General features: G+C 59.0%; 1 protein-coding gene across 2 annotated transcripts in view; it reads right to left on the reverse strand.

The window, feature by feature from the left end:
• The window catches only part of CAPN11 (calpain 11), a 29,618-nt gene extending 20,663 nt beyond the window's left edge, over positions 1 to 8,955 (reverse strand). The window contains exon 1 of one of the 2 annotated variants that reach the window (XM_054021862.1): positions 8,769 to 8,955. The gene's annotated coding sequence lies outside the window, so the exon portion shown is untranslated. Of the gene's footprint in view, positions 1 to 8,580; positions 8,727 to 8,768 lie in introns of those variants that run through there. The other variant, XM_054021863.1, reaches the window with a different exon arrangement.
• Between the last annotated feature and the right edge of the window lie 4,668 nt (positions 8,956 to 13,623).

Here is a 13,623-nt window from a genome sequence, read left to right on the forward strand (position 1 = left end):
GTAAGCCCGTGCCCCAGTCCCCTGCCTCAGCCCTGAGCCCCTCTGAAACCCGGAGCCCCTTCCTGCATTCCAACCCCCTCATCCCCAGCCCCACCCCAGAGCCCTGACCCCCTCCTGCATCCCAGCCCTGAGCCCCCCAAACCGGGAGCCCTCTCCTGCACCCCAAACTCCTCATCCCCAGACCCACCCCAGAGCCTGCACCCCAAGCCCAGACCCCCTCCTCCACCCCAACCCCAGCCCAGAGCCCCCTCCCATACCCTGAACCCCTCATCCCTGGCTCCACCCCACAGGCCTCACCCCACACGCCAACCATCAGTCCCAGCCCTGAGCCCCCTCCCATACCCCAAACCCCTCATCCCCAGCTCCGTTGGGTCGCGGGCATCAACAATCTTCTTCAACTGAGTCGCCAGAAAAAACAAGTTTGAAAACCACTGTCCTAGACCCACTTCTAGCTATTCCTGCTGGTTGGTGGTGGTGGGGGTGGGGGGAGGTATGGGTGATATTGTTCTCAGAGACAAACCACGGGGGCTGGGGGGGGGAAATTGGCCACAGTGGGAAGGTGGGAACGCCTCAGGGGGAAAGGGAGGGGGTTGGAAGTGGGTGCTCCTCTGGCTCCTCCCTCCCAGGGATGGGCCCTGCAGCACTGCAGATTTTGCCTGCACCAGTCCCTTCCTTCTGGAGATGTCCTTGGCTGAGCGTGCACTGAGTCAGCACATTCAGAGGGCCCATAAGCAAGTGGCAAGATCTCTGCAAGGCTGCAGACCAGAGCCAGCAATGCTCAGTGGGCTAGAGCAGTGGTTCTCTCTCAACCAACCCCCAGGGGGGTTGCAGGACAGGTTTAAGGGGGTAGCAAGTGCAGGGCAGGCGTTAGGGGGTGGCAAGCAGGGCAACTGCCCAGGGTCCCACACCACAGGGGGCCCAGTGAAGCTAAATTATATGCTTCATCCCTGGGTGGCGGGACTCAGACTTCAGACTCCTGGAGGGGTTACAGTAGTCTGGACTGGAAAGGTTGAGAAGGGGGAGGAGACGGGGCAGCCCTCCTCCAGCAGGAGAGAGTGACTCAAACCCAGCCCAGAGCCGACAGGATGCATGATTCTGGGAAACAGAGATGACCCGTACCTGCTGATAGTGGGGGAAGGGAGGCACAACCCCAGAACTGCTTGAGTCATGCCCCTCAGGCAGCCCCTTCGCCCTGAAAAGCAATGTCCCCCCTTCCTGGAAAGCAGTGGCCCCTTTCTGCAGCTCCCAGCTATTCCTCCTGCCTCTGCCTCTCCCTGCCTTGTGCAGCTCACGGGCTGAGCTGCCTTGCATGGAGGGGGCCTGTCCGCACCATGTGACCGAGCAATTGGGAGGGGGGGGGCATGTGACCCTGCATGCCCCCCCATGCATTGCCTCTGCTGGGAAAGTACCATCTGCTCCAGGAGAGCCTCTCCCACTAAGGAGTGCTACTCAGAAACCAACTGACCAAGCGGGGACCAGTTGGCTGTGCAGAAAGGACCCCTGGGGTGGCCTCCCACAGTCGGGGGCCATTCCCACACCCCATTCCATAGCACAGACACTGTCGCTTCTGTGTAGAACTGGGCCATGGCATCCAGCCTGACAGGCCACATTTCTATCCACAATGGTGTTCAGGAGGGAGAGGCGTATACGTGTGCAGGGGGACTCCAGAGCGCTCAGCCATCAGTCCGTGCTGGAGACTGGATGTCAGACCAGCAGGACCACAGCTGCGTCCTGCTCGGGGTGTGTGCAACTAACCAACTCCCACTAGTGCTGGGGACACAGCTGGCCCTCCCCACACCAGTCACCAGCTCCCCATCCCAGAATATGGGGATGGGTCCCACAGCCAACCAAGCCTGGATCAACTGGGCCAAACCCCAGCCTCCCTTGCTGTGACTGCGACCCATCGCCCTCTTGGGTGAAAGACTGATGGGCGGAGGTGGGGAGCCCACCACAAACAGGGTAAAGGCCTGCAAAGTCCCTGCCTCCGAAGGATTTAATCAGCACCTGGGGCCTGTGGGTTTATGGGACTGGGCTCCCCAGAGCACCAGGGCCCAGTGCGCTGTACCACCCCATCCAGCAAAGTCAGCTCTGACCCACCTCACTGCTGCTCCAGAGCCCAGACATGGGGGCACTACTGAGCATGAGGCAGCTGGCACAACCAAGGCCTCGCTCTGAGGACTGGCACTAGTGCCCATGGAGGCAGCAAGTAAAACATCATCCCGAGGGCCTGTTGGAATCCCTGCGCTGCCCCCTCAGAAATACTGGCTCCTCTTCATCTGACAGGGACCGACACTCAGCAGGGCTAGTGCTGGAAACACACAAGAAGTCTCTTTGCACACGGAAGCAGAGGGCCCCTCCCCCCTTCTGCTCTCTCTCCCCCAGCTCAGACTATCACCCCAAGCTACCCCCAAGACATCTCACCGCAACAGCCAAGCTAGGCTCCATTTTCTGCTGCCAGAAATCCTGCCCTGGGGCCCAGAACACCTTCCCCACAGTCTCCCTGCTGCCAGCCACGATCCTCCACATTCCAGGGGGCACCCATGCCAGAGCCCCCCAGAATGGCAGGGGAACGGACACCTAGCAGCCCAGCACTGAGGGACACCACAACAACCCTCAGCACAGGACAGCATGGATGGAGCCGGGCCACGAGGAGGTCTCCCCTGATCCTGGGGGTGCCTGCTGGTACCAGGAGGGAGTGGATGGCATTGGCTGGGACGGCGCTTGGCAGATCCCATGCTATACTTTTGCTGGCTTCCTTGGGATGGGCAAGAAACTGGGCACTGAACACAAGGTGCCCTATGGTGGCACCAGCTGTATCTGCTCCAATGCTCATTGAGGTGGGGAGGGAGAGAATATACCCTCCCCCCGCAGCTCCAATCACCCTTCATGCCTCTGGCAGTGCGAACTCCCCACCGCATGTCCAGTACCCCTTTTCCCAGGCAGTACCAACTCTGCTCCTCTCCCCATCCCCGTGCCCCTCCCTACCACAGTATGAATCCCCCTTTTCATCCCTGCACCTGGTGCCACCCTCACCCAGTTTTCAGTGCCAACTCCCCACCCAGGGTCCACAGCACTAGTACCTCTGTGTGTCCCAGAACCTCATAGCGACACCATCTCGGTGTACCAGTCAAGTACCTTCCCATGCAGGAAGCCCCTGGGCTAGCTCCTCCTGTCTCTGACTGGCAGGGCAGGGTGAGGAACAACACTAGGCATAGTCATCTGTGCTGCCTTTGTTTCCTGGCTTGCGGTTTCCCCTGCCTCCAGCCTCCTTCTGCTCTGCTGGGCCCTTTCCTACCTCCCTGGCAGGCCTGTGCAGGGCTGATATGGGTGTGAGCATACTCACACCCATGTCACTGTCACTCCAGGGAAAGGGCCTTCCCCAACAGCAGCGCCAGCCCTTCGCCCACTGCACTGAGAGCGCTACATGTCCTCTCCCTACTGCACATCCTCACGCCAGCAAGGGCTTGCCCAAGTGACTCAGACTCCCCAGGGACTGACTGTTGCCCTGCAAAACAATGGTGCCCAGGCTAAGCATTGTGTGAAATGCCCCTCTCTGCTCCTGGGGTTTAGTTCCCCGTGGGTGGAGCTTTCTGATCCTCCCCTCTGGCTGACTGGCTCCAGGAACCAGATGGGAAAAAATAATTGGGGGTCATCTCTTAAGTGCCACCCACTTGTGGCACCAAAATGAGCTGCCATTCCCAGTCACGCTACATAGATCTTTATAGACCAGTGGTCCCCAACCTTTTTCCTCTGGCGGGCACCAGACGACGAGCCACGGAGGACCGTGGCGGTGGACGAGCATCCGCCGAAATGCCGCCTAGAAGCGGCAACGTCAATAGGCGTCGCCTCCGAAATACCGGCGACAAACAGCAGCATCCAGAGGCGTCGCCGCAGAAATGCCGCTGAAAATCGGCGGCATTTTGGCGGCGATGCCTCTGGATGCTGCTGCTTCTCGGCGGCATTTCGGTGGATGCTCGTCCGCCGGCCAGTACACGGGTGCACTTAGACGCCCCGTGGGCACCGCGTTGGGGACCCCTGTTATAGACCAACCCTCCCTCTCCATCCCTGCATGCGGTGATCAGCAGTAGAGTGGTTAATGCTGGCATTTCCATCATCAACTGAGTGAACAGTCGTCCTCACAGAGCGATGGTTTCAGGCTGTCTGCAGACTCAGGCAGACTTCCCTGCGCTAGTGACACACTGGGCACGTTTACACGCTTTTCTTCATCCCTGGGGGGCTAGAAACTAGCAGCCTCTTTTGTAGGGTTCCTGTACCCCTGCTTCCTCTTCAAAGATTTATAGCTCCTCCCAGCTCTGCAGCAGCCCCCGTGCTGGGCAAGCCGCCTGTGGATAAGCTGAGCCTTGCCCAGCAGGCACAGCCATCCATAGCGCACAGCATAGGTTATTATTAGCCATGTTATTCAGTGTATTTGGGAAGGCCTTGACGGCTGCTGTGCTCACAAAGGAGGGGAACCAGCAGCTGATGCTGGAGGCCTCCTGAGTGCAGAGGGAGTGAAGAGCATTTCAGACACATGGGGGAACCGGTCTGGATGCGAGCTGAGCAGGAGCAGACAGAGGTCTCCCTGCAGGCTGGTGCTGATGGAGCCAATGGGTCCCCTGGGTGGGCATATAGGGTGCACATTTGTGGATGGTGCTTCAGAGAGGCACAAGCCAACTGTCGTCCAGGGAGTGCCCAAGGCCATCTCTGTGCCTGGCAGGCCCCCTCCAGCAGCATCCATCTTTTTGATGCCAGGGGGCAAGTCTGGCTCCACAGACTCCTGGGAAACAGGCCCCCAGAAACACACTGCTACCAACAGGGCCCTGAAATACTGGTTCAGCCACAAAGTTTGCTCCCCAGCACAGCTGCAGCATGGGGCCTGAGGTCCATCCAGACGCTTTGGAGAAACTCCTGGTGGGAAACCCCCTTCTGGGCAGGGTGCTCCAATACCATGGTGATGGGCACAGCACAAGAACTGGAATAGAACCGAACAAAATAGGGCTGCCACTAATTCTGGGCTGCTCTGTTGGGGGGTCAATCCTGCACTGTGACAACAGTTAAATCACAGCCCCCTCCATGGGCTTCTCCTGGGGGATGTGGGGAGAGCTCTGGTATCGGGGATAGTGTGCTCCGTCCTGGGCATCTCCTCACAAAGAGGGCAGCCAGCTGGAAGGAGCTCAGTGAAGGGCCCCAGGAAGGGTGGGGGCTGAGGGGAGGGTCAGAAGAGCTAGGTGTGCCTAGCTTGGCTAAGAGGTGGCTGGGAGTGGAGTATGCAGTCCCTGGGGCTGTAAACCCCAAGGGTGGGGGGGAGGGGAAGAGAGTGTAACGAGGAGGGATGGGGTGTGATTAAGGGAGTGGGAATTAAAGTTGAATCTCAGGAAAGTCTTCCCAACACAGATGGATGCGGCTGGGGAATTGCCACCCCAGAGAAGTCGGGGGAGCCCCATGGCCAGGCCGCGTAGAACAGAGCCAGGAAGGCACAAGAAAGGATTTCTGCGCTGCACTGACCTCCCGGAGCTGGATGGGATGGGACCCAATAGGTTTCCCCATCTCTCCATGCAGTGCCTTTTCCTCAGTGTAACAAGTCAGTGACACCAGGGCTGACTCTGGCCCTGGGAGTCCCTGAGCTCCCTTTTAAAATCCTCCCTTGGCTTCACTCCCTTCTCCAAGCCCTGCACAGTGCCAAGCATCCGAGCAGCCGGGAACTCCGGAGCAACGTGTGGCTAGGACAGCTTGCTCCCCCCCTCAGAACTGGCGACCTCAGCCGTTCCAGCGTACGCTGGCAGCACAGCGAGGTTTTCAGGGGGTGGGAGGGGGAGGCGAGACAGCTGCCCTGTTCCTTCTGACCCAATCCAACTGGCCCTTCCACTCCCCAAAGGCCTCTCTCCAGTAGCCAAACAAAGCCTACACCAGCAGTGGAGGATTAGCCACTGGGCCAACAGGGCCTGTGCCCAGGGGCTTTGGAGAAATGGGTGGCCCCGGTGCTCCTGCCAGGGAGCGGGGTCAGGGCACGAGGGCTTGCTGGAGCACTGGGCGGGCAGAGCAGGGCAAGCCCCCGTGCCACAACCCCATTCCATGGCAGGAGCGTGGGGGAACTGCAGGCGGAAGGGGTGGGGAGGGGCCCCCATTTGCCCCTCCCCAAAACCCTAATCTGCCCCTATACACCAGTTCTGTCTTCACTCAGCCCCCAGCAACGTCATGCCCAGATTGAGCCCTATTCGCTGATGGCTGCAACCATTATTGATCAGGGAAGGAGCACTGGACTCCTGGGTTCAAATCCCAGTTCTGCCACTGACTCACTGTGCACCCACAGGCAGGCCATTGTGCCGTTCTGTGCCTCAGTTTCCCCAGCTGCACAATAGGGTTTGTCTCACCAATTCCCCCTCCAGCTTTGTGCCAGGACTTGGCTTCTCCAATCTCCCTGCACCGGGGAGACTGGCCTCCAGCTAGACCTTGGATCACCAACAATTCCTACCAGCCAGGTTGGTCACCATCCCAGCCACCACTCCGGGGACAACTCTTTCAGATTTGCCGATCCCCCCCCCAAAGTGGGAACAGAACTCAAAGCTTTGCAGAACAGTGCACTGGGATCCCCAGTGTGACGCTGACACCCAACAGCAGGGTGACCCAGCGGGCAGACCCTCATTCAAGTGTACAGGAGTTCAACTCTGTACAGAACCCAGGTGGCCGTTCTGGAGGGAAGTCCAGGTCCCTTTGGGGGCGCCCCTGTGATCACAGGCCAGAAGCAAACACACAGTTGAAGGTCCAGTTGTTCCCACCACTGCTGGTCCCCAGGCATTTGAGGGAGGCTCCTTGCGGAGCTGGCCAGGTCACCCAGGAGTGAAGCCGTTGGGCTTGCAGGGTGCTGCCCACCAGGTGCGGAGTGGCTGCAGGCCTCATTTCCTGCAGCAGCCTCCCACAGCTGGCCGGAGGTGGGTAGCACTTGATGCAGTAGAGTGTATACAAAGCATCTAGGACAGGCCTGGCTCCATGCCAACCCACGAGATTTGCATCAAGAGCCTGTTGCAACATGACAAGCACCCTGCTTACCATCCCTGCCTGAGCTGGGAGGGCACCGTGCCTCTGCAGTAATGACATCACAGCACAGGCCTGCATCACCCAATGGAGAAGGGGGTAACCCCCCCCCGCCAGGACTAGAAAGTTAAAGGAAACAGGACAAGCAGCCCCAGGGCTGGACTTACTGCTGTGTGTGGCTGAGCCCTCCTCACTCCATGAGGAGCCCAGCACCCAGGGATGGCTGCTCAGACCGCATAGAAGAGCCTAGGAACTGTGTCTAGTTCAAACCAGGCCTGGACCCACCTGGCCACCACACCCAGCAAAACAAAGAGTTACCAAGGCTTGCATAGCACTTTCTCTCCAATCAGCCCAAGGAATGCCACACCCCAATCCCAAACTACATACAATACACATGGACACCCAGCACCGAAGTGCAGCCACTTCTGGGGTGGAACACACCAGATAACAACACTACACACAGGAGCTCAAGACAGGCACCCACATGAAACAGCAGGACTAGTGGAAGGCACAGTGCAGTTACCCAGGCTGGGATCTGGCCAGGCCAAAGGAGTTCACCATGGAAACACGCCCTGGGATCTTTAGAAATCACAGAGCCGCCAGGGCCAGTCTTACACCTCAGCTGAGCAAATGGAAAGGCGCTGTCTTCAGAGGTGCTCGAGCAGGGGGAGATTGTTCCAAAGGGTACTGGGCCCAGTACAGAGCTTTGGAGCAGAAAAGCTATTTCCTGTAAACAGCCGGGAATGGGAGCCAAGAAACAGCCAAACCGCACAGCCGCCCTCACGCACAGCCTCCCCCGGCTCTCACATAGCCCCCAGCCCTGATCAACTGTAGATCCCAAGCCCCACAGGGACAGCGGGCTGCAGCCTCCTCTATCGAGGCACTAACAGGGTCCCCACTGCTGCAGCACATCTGCTGCCAGAGCCAGGGACCTCATTTCTCAGCAACCTCTCCGTTCAGAATGGCAGGATCCTCCCCAGGCCCAGCTGTCCCGCCCCCACCAGACAGGGTGCGTTGGGGAAGTGCAGTACTGCCAGTTAGGAAGCATGGGTGAGGGGTGGAAGAAAGGTCCCCCTGGGATTTCCCCTAGGCTGGCACCCCCAGCAGGGCAGCCCCGCAATGCACAGGGTGGGCGCTCCCAGGGCATCACTGAGCAGTGCCAGGGGGCCCAACTCAAGAGCAGGAACAACAATCCAGTTAACAACCCACCCCCAGCCCAGGACCCAAGGCAGGTCTCAGGTTGAACACCCACATCCTCTGCCATCCCTGCGTGGCTCACAGCAGCTGGCTTCAGCCCAGAGCTGCTTCCCCTTGCACATGCCCTAGACACTAGCAGGGCGGGGGGCAAAGAGAAAATGCCACTTCTGCCCTCCCAGGTGCAAAGGGGAGGGGTCCCCTTCTTCCCACTCAGGCTAAGGGAGGAGACCCCCAGGCCTGGAGCACAGACTTCTAGCCAGAGCCCTGCGAGCCCCTGCAACAGCTTCAGAGATTTGGGGGGGGGGGGGGGAGAGTCCTGTGCCATGTGCCGGTGCCACCGCGCTAACTCACCTGATCATTTCCCTGAGACACAGAAGCAGCTGCCACTGCCAAGAAGAGCGAGTGCCCAGCCAGGGAGGGTCCCTGCCACCAACCCCTCCCTCCCTACCAGGCAGGCCCTGAAATTAGCAGCCTTTAGTAGCTGAGCTGTTAATCGGATCCCAGTGTGGCCGGAGGGGCTGAGAAGTGCAGAGACTTACTGTGTGGGCTGCTCCCAGAGGGGCCCTTCCCTTCCCTCTCCTCTCTTCTCCTTTCCTGGCTCCGCGCTGGTGCTGGGAGCCTCCCTCGCCCCGGCTCACTAGCTCTGCCGCTGGCTCTGCACAGAGGAAAGGTGGGGTTTGGCCTGGTGGCAGGATGTGCCGAGCATGCAGCTCAGATTGAGTATGAGAGGGAGGGCGGTATGAGCAGAGAAATTAAAGGCACAGCAGCTGCTGTCTGACTCCCTGCCCTGGAGCTACTCCCTGGAGAAGCCCAGGCCTCCCCTTCCCCGCCCCACTTCAGGATTTCCTCCCTGACTGGGGTTCACCCAGCCCCATGTGTCAGGCTGCAGATCCTGCACCACCCTTCAGCTGCGTCAGGGCATGTTACAAGGGGTGAGGAGGCTGCACTAATAGCCTCAGCTCTCCAAGATGCCCACCAAAGGGATCCTTGCTCCAAAAGCAAGGCGGCTGCACAGTGATGGATCCAGAAGGGCTGGCCCTGGGGTCAGCAGAAGGCTCAGAGCCTGGCTCCCACCATGGGCTGAGGCAGAGGCTCAGGCCTGCCGGATTCCAAAAGTGGAGGATCTAACCACGGAGTGAAGGAGAACCTCCATTAATAGTATAGGGTCTATGACACACACTTGAGTAGTTCTGATTCCATCCAGCAGAGGGCACACAAAACACTACTCAGCCTTCCTAGCCTGCATGCCAACCACACAGCACTTTGCAGACATTAATTAACCTCACACCCTCCCCACATTAGAGCGCTCAGGATCATCCTCCCATGTTCCAGACGGGGATCCCTACTTCAGACAGCAGCTCACCCACAGCGCTTAATGCCCCGCAACGGGACCAGATCCCCTGCAGCGCAGACTAGGAGTTAATGCACTGAGATGAAATACCTGATAGCGTTCTCCCTCAAGACACCTCTGAAGGGATGGACAAGGCACTGTGTCGTTTCCCCTCACCCCTCCGGTAATACCCATTGTCACAGCCTGTGGGAGGGAAGGATGTGCTGCACACAGGGGCCTGGATGTGTGTGTGTCATTGCACGCATGTGAGGGTCTGTACAGTGAGTTTGGCTATACAGGTGTATGCTGCACGTATAGCTTTATAGGACTGTATGGGTATACAGGTGAGCGCAAGGGACTGCACACGGTATTGTGCCCTGAGCAGGCACACGTGCACTGGGGGCAGGGTCGGTTACACACTCAGGCAAGAATGCTGAGTGAGCGTGCAGGACACGGTGCATGGCACTGAATGCGCAGGGCAAATGCATGGGCGGGGGCAGGGCACCTGCGCCGCGCTGGGCAAACACACAAGGGGGTGTTGTGCCTGCTGCGCTGGGTGACCGTGTAGTGAATGTGGCTGGGCGAGTCCTGGCAAAAGAAGCTCTGGCTCAGTGTTTGCTTTAAGCTCACCTGAGCCTCTAATTTGTTTATTTTCCCTAGGCACAGGAGAGGCAGGAGCCTGGGGGGTGGAGGGGGGCTGGGACAGGTTTGCCCTGGAGGACAGGTTTGCCTTGGTGGTATGACCAGGGCATATCATGTTGCTGACAGGCTAAAGCAGGCAATGATGGCCAGGTACTAATTAGAACTAGCTGCAGGAAGGAAAATGCCCCAGGGACTGAGAGAGAGAGAGGAACGGGAAGATACAGCCCTGCTGTAAAGGGGTCCCAACCCCAGTGACGTTGCATACTTAGAGCAGGTTAGATTTGGCTGAGGATCTTTGCTTTCACCCCTTCCAGCCTCAGCCTTCTTCCACTGAGGTCAGTGGGAGATTTTGCCATTAGCTCCAAGGGAGCAGGATTGGGGTCAGAGCCTGGCAGTCCCTGCCCCTCAGAATCCCCAGCCAGATGGCTACATTAATAGAACACCCAGCTGGGACCCCTCCTGTTCTAGGTGTCACCCACTGGTCCAGGGCTAGCTCCAAAATACCCAGCAGCCTTTTGTGGGATGCACAAGAAGCCGGGAACCAGAGAACAGGGTCCTTTGCCCCGTGGACTGGGTCAAACAGACGAAGCTAGGAAAGAATAGGCCAAGCCCAATGGAGCTGCAGAGCCACTCCCGGTTCTGCTGGAGGCACTGCTGCCAAGTCCGAGAGAAGATCCACCCTGGCTGAGGGAAAGAGCTAACGGCACATCCTTTCAGCCTTGTTTACCAGCCAGGGGACAGACATGGGGTAGCTCAGCTGTAGAGACAGCGGGCATAGCACAGGTGGGCGCAAGATGGATTACTGAGCCCTTGGAGGAGAGAGGCAGGGACAGAAAGGCCCCTGTGCCTTTAAGAGCCCATCCCTCTCCTCTTCTTATTCTAGTGACAGTCAGCTGCGTTTTTCTCTGGAGCCACAGCTCTCTGCGTGAGTCAGGCCTCAGCTATGCCTGGCGCCACACCCAGAGCAGGGCCTGGATCCGCTCGTGCCCAGGAGGGACATTCGCCAGGAGTGTCTGAGTCCTGCCCACGCTGCCTGGCTAGAGCAAAGCAGCCCCCAGCAAAGGGGGGCCAGGCCCCTGCCATCGACATAGCTAGAGCAAGCCACTCAATGCTTGCTCCGTGAGCGCCCTCTGCTGCCAGGAGCTGGCATTGCTGAACCCAGCCCTCCTTGGGGCCTGCTCGGGAGCCTCGTGTGACTACCCCTGCCCCAGGAGCCCAGAGCTGCCCAAGCATATTCACAGCATGGGCCATATATCGATAGAAAAATGTTTTGTGGGCCCCTCCACCCCATTTGCGCTCATGCCCTGCCAGTCACCATCACCCAGGAGGCAGCTCCCCTCCAACCTCTGCATTGCATCCCTGGAGTCACTAAGCTCCCTGGGATACGTGCCATCAGGAAGGGGCTGCTGCTCTTTAACAGTTTATCATACAGTTGAGGTTCCGAAAACAAACCTTACCCTGCTTCTCTTTGCTCTTCATTCCCCCCACACACACCTGTGCTGGCCCCCCTCTCCCTGGCACGTGCCTGCCTAGGACTTGACTCCCTTCTCTGCTACTCACCTGAAAGGGCTGACCAGCCAGACTCCTCTGCTCCAGGCCATGCTGCCCAGCTGCATAACTCTCTTCACCCCTGCACAGTGCTCTCCTCCTGGTGGCTCTGGTCCCTGGGAGTGGCACCTCTTTCCTGCGTAGCAGCAGGCCCCGAAGAGGCAGCCAGACTGGCTCCTTGTTCTTTCCATCTGCTGTGACAGGGTTTCCTTTGCAATGAAGAGTCTGGAGATCGGTAGAACCAGCTGGAGGCAAGGAGGCGCTAGCCCCAAGTGACCTGACAGCGCTCTGCAGAGCAGAGACTGGGACCTGCTGCTATAGAAGAGCGATAGTCTGTCCCGGGCACAGAGAGGGAATTGCAGCTCACCCAGACAGTGGGATCCCCACACCAGCTGATTTCTCCACTGAACACTCCATTGCTTTGCTGCAGCACGTCAGGCTCCCAACTGCTTTAGCCATGAGAGGCTGCTCCCCTGGGCACTGGCAGTGCTTGGAACTAGTGACGTGGTCTGGAAGTGCCAAGCGTTGCTGCTGGGAGCATGCAGTGGTGGGTCTGGGGGTCCTTTGGGCAGAGCAGGGAGGGGACGTGTCAGGGGATACAGCGAGAAGGTGAAACTGAAGAGCAGAGGGGATGGGTCGGGGGTGGTGTCTGATTCAAATATTCTTAGAGGTAAGGAAGCTTCAGCTGGGCCCTGCCTGCCAGGTGGAACTGTGTGTGGTGGGTTGGAAGTAGACCCACACCCCCTTGCCCTACACCTGGCATGTGCGTGCAGAAGCTGGGCTGGGTGCTGCCAAGCCTAAGGGGCAGCACAGGCACTGGGCAGGGGGCTAAGGGAGCACGGAAAAGCAACAATAGCCACCCTCCCTCTATAGCCAGAGAGGACACATTGGGCTGATGAGAGCACTCACAAAGAGTGGGTAACACAGACACCAGCCATGCACACCGCATTCCCCAGAGACCTCTGTTCCCTTCTGTCTCCCTACAGGAAAGGCCAAGATATTGGAGCCAGGCCGTAGGTAGCAGGGGAGGCCTAGGAGCTGAAGCTGGGAGGTGCCCCTGCACCACTGGTTATTGGACTGTTACCCCACCAGAAAGCCCTCCTAACTCAGGCAGAAAGAAAGGACCTCTCATCACGCTGCCACCAAGGGGCCCTCAGTACAGGCCCCACCTTGGGGCTGCTGAACCTTACAGGGGCTGCTTCCAGCCTCTGCCACCAGTGTGTGTGTGTGTGTGGGGGGGGCAAATGCCACCCCACACCTGTGCTCTCTCGGGCAAAAAGCCCTATGGGAGCTAACAGGCAGAGCGGGCTTAAGTGAAGCAGCAGGCAGCACCTCGGGCGAGGCGAGGCAGGGCAGGACTCAGTGTCTGGCAACCAGGAGCCCAGGCTGGGTTCTGGGCAGGTGAGTCCGAGTCTATCCTGGATGTAGAGAGGAAGATTGTTAGGGGGCCTGGAACATGATTGTTAGGGGACCAGGCCTCTCAGCACACTAACCAGGGGGAAAGGGTCATGTTCAAGGCTGGGCAGAGCCCCCCACCCCATAATGGTGCCCGAGGTCCGGCTCCCAGCTCTAGGCAGAGCTCCCCGCACATGGTACCCATGGCTTTGGGTGCCAGCCCCAGGCAGAGCCTGCCCCCCTTCCCCTGCCTGAGGCACTGGGTTCCGACTCCAGGCAGAAGTCCCCTCCCCACAGTACCTGAGGCTCTGCGGTTAGGCTCCAGGCAGGGCCCACCTCACACACAGTGCCCAAAGATCTGGGCAGTGCCCCCCACATGTGGTACCTGAAGTTCTGGGGTTAGGCTCCAGGCAGAACCCGCCACCACCGTGGCTCTGCATCCACCAGCTCGAACCCATTCAACACACAGAGGCTGGCAA

Source organism: Malaclemys terrapin, chromosome 3, assembly GCF_027887155.1.
Source record: "Malaclemys terrapin pileata isolate rMalTer1 chromosome 3, rMalTer1.hap1, whole genome shotgun sequence".
Classification (NCBI taxonomy): domain Eukaryota; kingdom Metazoa; phylum Chordata; order Testudines; family Emydidae; genus Malaclemys; species Malaclemys terrapin.